The sequence below is a fragment of the Somniosus microcephalus genome, chromosome 2, assembly GCF_052327205.1.
Source record: "Somniosus microcephalus isolate GS21.2 chromosome 2, FLI_Smic_1.0, whole genome shotgun sequence".
Lineage (NCBI taxonomy): Eukaryota > Metazoa > Chordata > Chondrichthyes > Squaliformes > Somniosidae > Somniosus > Somniosus microcephalus.
In genome coordinates this window covers 199257136-199270329 of record NC_140988.1, presented here as the reverse complement: position 1 = coordinate 199270329, position 13194 = coordinate 199257136, and positions in this window count along the sequence as shown.

The following is a 13194-nucleotide window of genomic DNA, read 5'->3' as shown; positions in this document are numbered from 1 at the left end:
GGGGGGAAGGGGAGGGGAAGGGGGGAAAGGGGAGGGGGAGGAAGGGCGGAGGGGGAGGGGGAGGAAGGGGGGTGGGGAGGGGGCAGGGGGGGAGGGGAGGGGGGAAGGGGAGGGGGAGGGAAGGGGAGGGTGAGAGGGGGGGATGGGAGAGGGAGGCGTGAAGGGGGGGGAGGGGGAGGGGGAGAGGGAGGCGGGGGGGGAGGGGAGGGGGAGGAGGAGCGGGGGAGGGGAGGGGGAGGGGGAGGGGAGGGGAGGGGGAGGGGAGGAGAGGGGGAGGGGGGGAGGGGGAGGGGAGGGGAGTGGGAGGGGGGAGGGGTGGGAGGGGGAGGGGAGTGGGAGAGGGGGAGGGGTGGGAGAGGGGAGGGGGAGGGGGAGGGGGGAGGGGAGGGGGAGGGAGAGGGGGATGGGGAAGGGAAGGGGAGGAGGAGGGAGAGGGGGGATGGGGGAGAGGGGATGAGGGATGGGGAGAGGGGGGTGGGGGGAGAGGGAGGGGGGAGAGGGAGGAGGGGAGGAGGAGGGGAGGGGAGAGGGAGAGAGGGAGGGGTGGACGGGGAGAGGGTGGGGTGGACGGGGAGAGGGGGAGGGTGAGGGGGAGCGGGGGGAGTGGAGGGGCGGGGGAGGGGGGAGAGGGGGAGGGGGAGAAGGGGGAGGGGGAGAGGAGCGAAGGGGAGTGGGAGACAGGGAGGGGGAAGGGAGGGGGAGAGGGGAGGGGGAGAGGGGAGGGGGAGAGGGGAGGGGGAGAGTGGGGGAGGGGGAGAGGAGGGGTGGGGGAGGTGGTGGAAGGAGGTGGGGAGAAAGGGAGGGGGGTGCCAGCAGACCCTCTCTCCTCTGCTGGCGATGGCTCTGCTGAGCTCCGTGCCGAGGAGAGCACCCCGGTCAGCCCGAGCCCCACCCTCCCGAGGCCGGGCCTGAGGCGACTTGAGACGGCCGATTGCGTCTGGCCGGTCCTGGTTGCCTTGGTAACTCTCCGCCTCCCGATCTCCGGGACCGGGCCTGGGCCTGAGCAGCCTGAGACGGCCAATTACGGCTGGCGAGCCTGGTTGCCGGGGTAACCCTCTCCGCTCCCACTCCCCCTCCCCTCCCGAGCCCCGGCCCCCCCCGCTAACCTGCTCGCTTCCCTCTGGCCGCGCTCTGTGTGGAGGTGCGCGCGCACCGTGCAGTGCGAGCCTGAATGAAGCGCGAGGAGCTTGCAGTGAGCCCAGCCAACCTTTACCAAGATGGCTGGCCGTGGTTCGGAATCGGGCCCAGCGGGGGGTGGGTGCTGAGGGGTGGGAGGAGCTGGCCACAAAACAATTGCCTAGGGTCCAGCGTGGCTGGCAACAGACGCCCAGGCTTCGAGGCCTACCTGCAAAAAAGGGGAAAGGTAGGAAAATTAATGAGATTAGATAAAAGATTTAGAAAGTAATTAACTTTTTTTTAAAACAATATGGGGGAGAAATTGGGTGAGTAGCGCCACCTGTTAGCGCCTAAAGATGGAGGCAGTGGCTGTAGCGCCACTGGCTGCGCCTCCCGCGATATTCAGGAGGGGCGCTAATGGTGGCATTAGCCTGTTGCGCTGCATCGCCACCGATGACGTCATCAGAGTGCGCAGCGCCCCATTCGTGCCCTGTTCGCGATATTTGGTAGCAAACGCCACAGTTGCGCCGTTCGCTACCCACGCCCGGTTCACGGGGCCTTACTGTGCCGGCAGCGGCGCAAGTTAAGGTGGAGGTGCGGGGCGGCCGCATTTTCGGCGGCCGGCTGCCAGCACCTCCGTCCCCGGCCTCCTAACGCCCCCCCCCCCCCGCGGCATTGCCGGCTGTTTCCCGAGAGCCCGGTACTTCTCCTTGGTGCCGGGCTCATTTGCCGGCACTCGTGAGTGGGGATCGTGCTGTTGCAGGCACCTCCCCCTTAACAGTGGGAGGAAGGTCTGCAGAACCGCAGCGTGCCGTGCCACAGCGTGTGGCGCTGCGGCACGTTGCGCTGCGATAATCAGTTTCAGCGCCCTAAGAGGGACGCGGAGCGCCTCGAGCCTCGCCCCGTGTCCCTCGAGGGGCACTGAAACTGAATTTCTGGCTATCGGTATTACTCCGATCGCTGCGCTAAATCCTGCGCTCAGGCGACTTTTGCGCCACTTTGGAGCCCCAACCCAATTTCTAGGCCTATGTGTTTTAAAAGCAACTTTTTTTTTAAAGACGCAGAAAGCGGGAAAAAGAAATGAAAAGTTTGGAATCAAGATGGTGGCGACTCACCTCGGTTCAGAACGATAAGGCCCGCCCACACACGCACCGATTGGTTGACCGTCAGGTCACCGAAGCGTAGGATTGGTCAATCGTCCCGTCACTCGACTCTAGGAGGGCCCGCCCGCACGCACCAGGAACCCGCCCCCGCCATGCAGCGATTGGTCGACCGTTGGGTCGCTCGACCGTACGATTGGTCGACCTCAACGTCACTCAATGCTAATGAGCAGATAATGAGCGGAATTTTGAACGATTTTTGGATACCGCGGGCACAATTTTTGTCTCACCGAAACGTAAATACACTTACGACCGTTCTGGAATCGTAAGCTTTCTTTTGATGCAACGCACGTGTAGGTACGCTCTATAACTTTAGAGTGTAGAGTTGGACAGACACACCGAAGGACAGACAGACAGACTGATAGACAGGTAGACCGGTAGACAGGTAGACAGGTAGACAGATAGACAGACAGACAGACAGACAGACAGACAGACAGAACAATCCTTTTATATATATAAAATAGATAGATAAGATGCAGTAAAGTCTACACTAAAATATCAGAGCTAGGAATTTCAATTGGAAGTGATAACTACTTGCACATTTCAATTGTTCTCCTTTTTAATGGTTATTTCCATCAATCATATTACAAACATTTCCCTTTCCCCCCACAATATATTCCACCCAAAAAAAATCTGCCCAATCAGATTGCAGCAAAAGGAATCTCTTATATACCCCTGCCATACATTCACCACCACAGTGATATTATTACTGTTGTACAATACCTTACATCACATTCCTGTGCTCATTCCTGGGCTTAACTGTTTCTCATTTAATTTTCTTTCTTCTGTAAATCAACCCACCTCCCCACCACCCAGATCTGTTATCCTCATACCCAAAACCTTAACAAAGCACTCACACTCACCCTACGCCTTAGCACTGAGAGTCCAAGTTTGTAAAATCTAACTTAGCAAGTCATGTCGGTCTTTCTCTTACTACTGTTCAGGGCTCGAGAATTACGAATTAGCTGAACAATGACAGACAAGGATGTGATCAATAAAATTGGTCTTTATTCACACTATAGGTCAAAATTCGAGTGTGCATAAAGAACCTTTGGCAATAAATTCAAAGAACACTTGGCAATAAATATGCCTGCAACTTATTAATTCAAACTTACATAAAAGTACCCCATTAACAATTCAGACATACATAAAAGTACCCCATTAACAATTCAAACATACATAAAAGTACCCCTTAACAACGCTTGTGTCTGACTTTTATACATACTCCTTTATCTCTGGGTGATCGTGTAGGGAAATTGTAAGTCAAAACATAAACTGGCCAGCTTTCTCAGCTCATTCTTCCTCCTGCTCTGTCTTCTAGGCTTCTTCGGAATCTTGAAAACGTCGCCCCTGGGTTATTTCTGTTATAAGGCCTCTTCTATCGTAAATTACTCTCTGCCTCCATCTGATAGGTCAGTTTCACTCCAAAGCTTCCCTGATTGGAGTTCCTTCTGCATGACACGTTGCTGTTCCTGTGAGATGTATGGAGATGGGACTTCCTTGTCAATCATGTTCTTCTTTCTTGTCCATGTGGCCTCTCAAACAAAGTACACATACTGACCACCAGGCAAAAGACACCCTTCTGACTGCTGTCATTTTGTCTCTTCACAAACAAAGAACACATGCTGATTTCCTACATTTTGAATCCGTCCGTTATCATCTTACAATTCGTTTGCAATTTCGATCTCCACATGGTAGCAGCAGTTTTATAACACTTTTCAGAATCTTACAGTCAATCATCATCTGAAAGAGAAAGCCGTGTTAATGTTCCAGATGTGCCCCCCGCCCCCCATCAGGACAGACCTGTTGGGGTAAGATTTTGGTGCAAGGATAGCCGAGGGTCTGGAACTCGGGCAGAGCCCCGTCTCCTTCAGATTTCCCATCCATGGATCCATCAATAGCAAAGTAGGGCAGCTGCTTTATCAACCAGCCAACCCCACCATCTACATTTCAATTTGGGGTGTGTCTGGGACAGTTCCCAGACTTCCTGGGGAATCCCAACAGCCACAGCTCTATAAAACCACGCTGGAAACAAGAAAGGGCTCTGTTCTGATCTGCAATTGAGCTCTATCCAGAGGAAATCCAATGACAATCGATACCAGAGCAATCGATTGCTGTGCAATTCGATTTGTGTTGTAACCAGGAATTTACAGCAATATTGCCCTATTGAAACCTTCCATCACCATGGAGTGGTAAGTTGCTATTCTGAAATTTGGTTACTTATGCTGAGTGGGTGCCCTGATATTTGCACAGCTGCCATAGGCACCTACCTAATATAATAATGCCCCCCAGCAGAGACACGGTGGGCCGAATGGCCTCCTTCTGTGCCATAACCTTTTATGATTCTCTGATTCATCCATGGTATTTGGGACTGGGTCATGGCAGGGCCAAAGTGACAGTTGGAGTTCCATCCTGATGCACTTCCGGCTGCATAATCATGCCACCAGAATTCCTACACTCAAAAACCTTTCTTTTTCAGATACTGCTTGACTTATAAGGCTAGTATATTTTTGGGGGCAGTCAGATTGGCATTCAACAGCATGGAATTTCAACATTATTTTACATATCTTATTAATGTCCTGTACTTTAAAAAAAAAGACAAAGTTTAATGTATACTGTGAAATTGATTGAATTTCAGATTTCCAATATTCAAGATTTTACATCATTGGAGGAATTTTGAAGCAAGACTGTTTGAGGAAACAGAATTCACTCATATTGAGATTGAAATGTTAACCCAGGGGTTTTCATGCCACTGCTGGCATGGGCACCCACCTAATATATGAATCACCTTGTCAATGGATGGGCCCTGTAACGGGTGAGTGATCCTCTCCATGCGATGAGGATGATAATTTTATTCCCCAATATTTGCTTTTACAGAGCGTATTCTTTTTTAAACTTGCTAACAACATCATTGCTCCATAACTCCTCCAAATTAGTAACCTTGGTAACTTCATCAACACTCAATCTATAAAGAAAAATGCTTTCCAAAAGACAAAAAGCCGCAAGAAATTAAAGTTAACAAAATGATAAATTCTGACAGTAGCTTTTTGATTTAATTCTTTGTAATATCCATCTTTTTTCCATAGATTGCAAAAGGCCAGACAATTTCTTACTGTATTCTTGAATTTTCTTGCATCATTATTATTTATGCTTAAACTAGACAAATGTTGTTTCGACTTTTATCACGACACAAGGCTGCCGAGCAAGGGTTCTTTTAAATGGGTGGCATTAGAACATTTATAAATAGACTTAAGTTCCTAGACTGATATGCACCAAAAGCTCTGCTCACATTCTAAAATTTAGACCCCCAAAATGCCAACATCCTACAGGGGACAATGTGGTAAAATTTTGTCTCCACCACATGGCGGTAATCTTGTGGAGCAGATCACCCATCTGTTGTAGAACCTGCCTGATTTTCATGCCACTGCTGGCGTGGGCATCATCTTATATATTAACCATCCCATCTATGAATGGGTTCTGTAACGGGTGAGCAATTGGGACGTTTTACTACAACAACAACAACTTGTATTTATATAGTGCCTTTAACGTAGTAAAACATCTCAAGGCACTGCACAGGAGTATTATAAGACAACAGATTTGTCACCGAGCCGCATAAGGAGAAATTAGGGCAGGTGACCAAAAGCTTGGTCAAAGAGGTATGTTTTAAGGAGCGTCTTAAAAGAGGAAAGGTGCTATATAAATACAGTTGTTGGTGTTTTTGTTGTGGGGCATTGTCAACTATGCCTTTGATGTCATTGGCATCCTTATGATTTCAAGCCTGCAAGTGTTCTTTTTGAACTATGAACTGGCATTCTTTCATATCTTCTATGTTCTTTTGTGTGTTAACTTTGACTTAAGAATTTAAGCAAGATCTGACAGTTTGACAAGCTGCTGGACTGTTCAAAAGTTAATAATGAAAGAACTTGGTAGAGTTCGAACATTATCATCTCACTTCTGGGACTTGGCTTCAAATTCAGTCCAAACCAATAGAACAAAAATCTCTTCAGACAGTTGTAAGGGTCCAAAGTGAAAAGTATTTATACAATCTTGATCATGATCCAAACTCTCTAACACAAAACTGCCCATAATTTTACATTAATATACAATATTACTCAGAGATGATCTTGGTGGTATTCCCACTTCGCTGCAACCTGCCAATGGGAGGAGAACTCAGCCAAAGTGATCCAAGTCAGAAGAATGTGTGACTTGGAAAGGAACTTGGAGGCAATAATGTCCATCTCGGTGGTAGAGGTCACGGGGTCACACCATTAGTGCCAGAATGCTCCCGCCGCAGTGACCTCACTGCTGACCCGACTGAGGTTTATGGGGTCATGGCTCCAAAAAAATGAACCTTTTTGACGTCAGGGAGGACACCTTCGGGACATTTCCCAGTAGAACAGGTCACATAGTGTGGCGTAAGTTGTCGCCCCAGAAACAAAATGGCGTAGAAATTAGTCAAGGCCCAGATTCGGCACTACGTGAGCAATGTGTGCCAAGACAGAAAGACCTAAGGCCGTCTCGAAATTGGTCATCAGGCCTCATTCAATTCATGGTCTATAGAGAGAAGCGTAATCATGCACTTACAAAAGTCACCTCTGGAGTCGATATAAAGCCATTTTAGGTTTAAGACTGTAGCGCACCTGTGTGTAATTTAGACCACAAAGTATCATCTTATAATTATGTAAAAATAACTATACTGTTTATGCATCTGAAAGAGGATTGTTATCCTCTTAAAAATTAAATAGCAAAGAAAAGTTGGTTGAATTTAATACACTATGCTACTTTTGATATAAAATAAATCTTAAAGCATGGAGTGGTGTAGCATGTTACAACACTTCACCGCTGGGGCTTCAGTTTGAGCAAAGCTCATTGTGACTGATGAAAGTCTCCTCTCTCCTGGGCTGTCTGAGTTATCAGTGAAATTTGTTTTAGCAGTCTCAACACTTGGAGAAGTGTTTGAGCAAGTTCACTTCCTGCAAGAAGTTCTTTTGAAGTTGCCACATTCATCTCCAGGAAAATTCTGCTGCAGTCTGAATTTTTTGATGCAATTGCGAAACACCAACTTTATGGCCTAAAAATTCGAGGGCTTAGCACTGACCGTTAAAGCCCATTTTGATGAAAATATGGCAGCCGACTCACTTCCGCCCACTTCCGATGGGTCCCACAAAGGCCGCCGTTTTGGGGAAGTCGGCAGCGCTGCCGTTGCCAGCTCTCACTAGAGAAATGGAAATGAGGCAGATCGTGACGTCAATGAGTGTGCAATGCTGAGTTGATGCACGATCTGCTATTTTCAATGTCGCCGCACCACTTACCGCCCTCTCTTAATCACAACCAGCTGACCAAGCATTCAGCAAGAGGAAGGAGCCCACAGCAGTATTATTTCAAGGGATCATCAACAACAACTTGAAGCTGACACAGTTTCTCAGTTTTATTGGCACTGGGGTCCGTGTGGGAGTGATTGGAGGCGGGTCGGGTGGGAAATTTGAAATAAGTTGCAGCGGGTCGGGATCTCACGTCATCACGCCCCAATGCGCCTTTCCCTTGGGCATGTTTGCCGATGCGGCAGTGACCCGACCAGCAGAGGTGGGTAACCTAATTTAAATCATTAACAGGTAGTTGTCAGACCCTTAAGAGCTGAGCAGAGCTGGGAGAGTCCAGTGCCCTCTGGCGAGGAGTCTCCACTGCTGTACTGCTGTCCCTCTCTCCACCATTTGCTCTTGCTCACTTGTGACAGACCCGGTGAAATTACTAATCTATCTCACGTGGGACCCACCGAGGTGTGCATCTCTGTGCTGGTGCTGGGTGCACTCTTGTCTGGTGATGCTGCACCCTCGGAGGCTGGAGGCTCCTCTGAGGAGTCATGTTGCTCCTCCTCCTGGACAGTGGGGGGACTCTTGATGGACCTGTGAGAGGGTAAAGAGATAAGTTGGATATGCCATATGAAGAATGGGTACACATACCATTATGCACATGATGACCATTCATTGGCTGCTGACATCAGTCCCCATATGAGTGACTGATGTATGCCATATAGCTGTATGAGATGTAATTCTGTCACCGGATTGCTGAGATGTCCCCCTTTCTCCATCGCCCACCTTCAGCTGCTTGGTCACTCCCAATACTTCCAACGCAGCCTCCTCTGCTGTTGTGAGGGTGGCAAATGATGGAGGCCCATCTCCACTTCTCTCCCTCTTATTGTGTGCTCCATCCTCCTGCAAGGAGGGAAATAAGAGAAGGTTGAGTGAGAGTGATGGAATGAGTGCAAGGAATGGATGGGTTACATCTTTAGAGGGAGACTATGATGGAGTAGGGTGGCACTGCCAAGTGGCCTCCTTGTGTGTTGTTAGTTGGTATGATTGCATTAGGATGAGGCTGAGTGTGAACGGTGATTAGTAAGATGGGGATGTGATAATGTAGATAGAGAGGGAGGGATTGGTGGACATGCAAGGTATGTTGCTGTGAGTAAGGATGTGCAGGAGTAGGGTTAGTAAGGCAGAGTGATGGGGATGTGATGAGAGGCACAGCATGATGAAGTTGAGTGTGGTTTTGAACTCACCTTTCTTGATCTATTGAGATCATTGAAATGTTTGTGTCACTGCACCCAGGTCCTCGTGACCAAATCCCTGCTGTTGACCTCCTCTGCTTTTTGGAGTCAGGCTCTTTTTATCTCCTGGGGAGGTCTCTTCCTCCCATCAGCAGGGAAGAGGATCTCCCTGCGTGCTCTCACTCCCTCCACACGCATATGGAGGGAGTCATCGTGAACCTGTGTTCAGCGCTCTGCCTCTGTGCAGTCATCGCTCCAACTGCTTGGAGCAATCAAAACCTCCAGTTTACTGCCTGCACACTCTTAGACGAGTCTTCAAATGCAATGTGGCCATGGCTCATTTAAATACCCCGGCTGAAAACGCATCATCAGACCCTCGCCATTTAATAGGGCTGGATAATGTGCAGGGTGGGTTGAAAAAAGGCCCCATTAGCGCAAAGCCGATCTCAGCAGTGGGATGGAAGCAACAACGGGGTCGTGACCCACCACGCCAATCGCCCGCACCATACCCGCCCAGGTACAGAAAATTCCGGCATAAGTTTCTGCAACTCTTGCAGCTTTCTAAACTTGTTTAATGTTGCTGAGGGCACAGGGAGTGTTGCAGCACATGGAGAATGCGAGTTTGGAGTTCACAGCTCAACTTACTGGCATGTCTTTAGTGCGACGAGCTGAGCAAGCATTGACAAGCAGGAAGGAGGCTCCAGCAGTGGTACTTAAAGGAATCATCAGCAAAGACTTGCACCTGACATGCTTGTTCAGTTTGACTGGTTCTGTGCAACTTTCTGCAACTCCAGCACCTTTATTAACTTCTTTCAAGGTTCAAAGGTAACAGGCAGTGTTGTTGCAAGTGGAGAATGCATTCATTAATATTTTAAGGCTTCTGCTCACAACACTTGCTCACAGTCATGGGGGCTGTACTTGCAGTTCCCCTAGCACTCGAGTAACTTCAGGAGAGGGAGCGGAGGCAGTGAAGAAGAGGAGAAGATGCACACAGAGGGAGGAGGAGGGCCAGGAGGGCTCTCGGCAGGAGGGCTTTACCCACCTAGCGCCTTCCAAGAACACTTCTCTTATATCCACTTAAGTGAGGAGCAGTGTATTAGAAGGCTCCGCTTCACCAAGGAGGTGGTCACAGAACTCTGCCATCTCCTACAACCTGACCTGTAGCCTCAGAGCAGGTCAACCACAGCTCTCCTAGTGGCCCTCAAGGTCACTGTGGACCTCAATTTCTTCGGCAGCGGATCATTCCAGTCTGCAGCAGGAGACATAGCTAACATATCCCAGTTAGTCATCCATCGTTGCATCCGGGAGGTCACAGAGGCTCTCTACTCCAGGAGAAGGGACTTCATTGTCTTATCTCTGAACAGAGAGAAGCAGGACAACTGCACATGTGGCTTTGTCAGGGTAGTGAACTTCCCCATGGTACAGGATACCATCGACTGCACACACGTGGCTTTGTGGGCACTGCATACCAATCCTAAGATGTTCCGTAACCACAAAGTCTACGACTCATTTAACGTGCAGTTGTTGTGCGACCATGGCCAGCACATCATGATGGTGAATGCTTGCTATCCTAACAGCAGTCTTGATGTCTTCATTCTGTGTCAGACCAGTGTGCCAGCAATCCTCCAGCCACCACGTCAAACCCGAGGATGGCTGCTCGGAGACGAGGGCTATCCACTCTGCACCTGTCTGATGACTCCCCTCCGCAACCCCACCATTAATGGTCAGCACTCATATAATGACAGCCATGTTGCCACCAGGAACGTCATCAAGCAGACCAATGGAGTGCTCAAGCAGCGGTTCTGCTGCCTTGACCGCTCGAGAGGAGCCTAACAGTACACGCTGGAGTGGGTGTCTCATTTTGTGCTGGTCTGTTGCATGCTCCATAACATGGCCATCATGAAGGCGCAGCCCTTGCCACCAAGGATTGTGGAAGCACCTCAAGAGGAGGAGGAGGAGGAAGATGAAGATGATAGCATGAGGATGAGGAGGAAGAAGATGATGAGGAAAAGGAGGAGGGTGGGAGGAGACGGGCAGCATATAGCCATTCCAGATGGGCTGTCCGTGAATGCCTCATCAGACTCCGATTCCAGCGAATGAAACCCCAGATCCCCGTTGCTCACCACTTCCCCATATTACCATCCCTCTGTCACGGAACATCACAGTGTCTTCCTGGGCACAAAGCTGAAATGAGAGCCACCAAAAAACACACATTCTAAACAAAATTCATAAATTTATCCAAATGCAATCAAAATGACAATCAACTGTTCACCCATGTGCATTCCCTTTGTGTCTGTCATTCATGTATCTTTACCTACTCAAATGCTCCGACGCAGCGCTCCCCCAGTGGCTGCAGCATGGCTGATGGAAGGCTGCTGACTTTCAGTGGAGGAGACTACCGATGGCCTTGCACGATGACCTCGAGCAGCTGTGGACCTAGAAGGCATGTGCGGCAGCAGTCTGTGCTGGCTGGTAGATAGTCACCAGCAAGGGCAATGGTAGAGTGGCAGTGATGGGAGTAGGAATGCTGTCATTGTGAGAGAGGACAGCAGGTTCTTACTCCACAGACCCACTGCCACTCACCCAGGTGGCACCTCAGCATTCCCAGCAATCTGTTGGAGGACAGATTGCTGGCCTGCTGTGATATTCTGCAAGCCCCTTTCGAAATTCATAAACCCAACGATGATAGCAGCAGTCTGAGCTTCCACTGCAGCAGTGCGATGTTGAATCTCTTCCACCTGTGCTGCAATGGAAGCTGCGAGATCGCCCATCACACACAGCATCATCTGTGAGTCCACAAGGTCTCTCCAGGGGTTGTCTATCATTTCCATCCTGGAAATCATGGGCTCCATGCTCTGCGCAAAGCCCTGTGTAATGTTGGAGCTGGACTCCTCCATGTCCCTTGACACTGAAAAGAGGCTCTCTGGCAGGCTTGCCATTGCACCTAGCATTTCCATGTGCATGCCCATCACCCTTCTTCTGAAGGCGGCCCCATCAGGGTCATCATCTGAGTCCTGTGGAGCAGAACGCCTGCGCGAACTCATCCCCCAGGGAGCCAGCACCACAGCTACCCTTTTCCCTTGGCCTGGCTGTAGCCCACTCCTGCCCAGTGAGTCACCATGTGCAGATCCCGTCACTATACCCTCTAAAGTCTGCGCAGTGCCATTTTCTAAGCTGGTGTCTGCGAGTGTCAAATGCAGTGCCGGAGTCTCCTCTTCTTGTTCATCTCCTCCTTCAGTTTGGTCAAGATGAGGGACAGGCCGACCAGCTGGCACTTCTTGGGTATCTGAAAGCTGAAAAGCACAAGAGTGACATTTGTGATGAAGAAAGAGGGTCGAAAGCAAGAAATCCATGCATACACCATCAGCAGCTTGTAAGTGAGAAGAGATTGTGGGATGAGGTGGAAGTGGGATGTGAAAAGAAGGATTAGGTATGACCACATTGCCATCATCAGTAATGGTTTCAATGTCACTGCTGGCCATGGACTCCGTCACTGCCCCTCCAATGATTTCAAGCACGGATTCCTCCAGGTGGCTTGGCCGCTTTCCGTCTTCTGTTGCTCCCTCCTGTTATGTGCCACCTTGGCCTGCAAGAGAAAGAGAAGTGTGTCAGTGAGTGTAGTTTAATGGCCCGGATATTCCGCTCCCTACGGGTGTGTATGCGCTGTGTACCCAGGCATGCACAGTGCATGCGCTGAAAACTGACATTTCCGATCTGTCAAGAATGCTCTTGACAGATCGGACGCCTGCCCTAGAGAAGGGCCTCTGCGGGTGGATAGTTCCGCTTTCTGGAGACCCTCTGCCCACCGAAAACCTTTAGAATTCTTATGCCTGGTAAAAGCAGGCATGAGGCCTGCTTTTACCAGGATAAGAGTTGATAAAAGTAAAAAAAAAAATCAGTCATTTATCATTTAAAATTTATTTTTAAAAAGGTAAGTTTATTTTTAGCCCTGTAAAAAACTTTAATTTTTTTTCAAATAATTAAATTTTTGTTTAAAATATTTAATTTATTGTAATTTCAACTCATTTTAAAAATGTGATTAAAAAAAAAATTATTTAATGTTTTAGAGTGTTTTTGGGGTGATCTCCATTCATACATTTGACAGGTTTATCTGTCAAGTGAATGAAGGGAGATTCACTTTTTTGCTTGGCTCCCAATGGCCCACGTGATCCCAGGGATGCTTGTGAACCGCGTGTACCTCTGGGATACGTGGGCCCTGCACACTTGGAGTTGGAGAAGCCCAGCATCGGAACTATACGTACCTCAGGAGCCCTCAGGTACGTGTAGATTTTTTCCAGATCGGAGGCTTCCGCACGCGGGAAGCCTCCGATCGGAAAAAACGGCCCATTGTGTTTGGGTGATGTGCCTGCCATA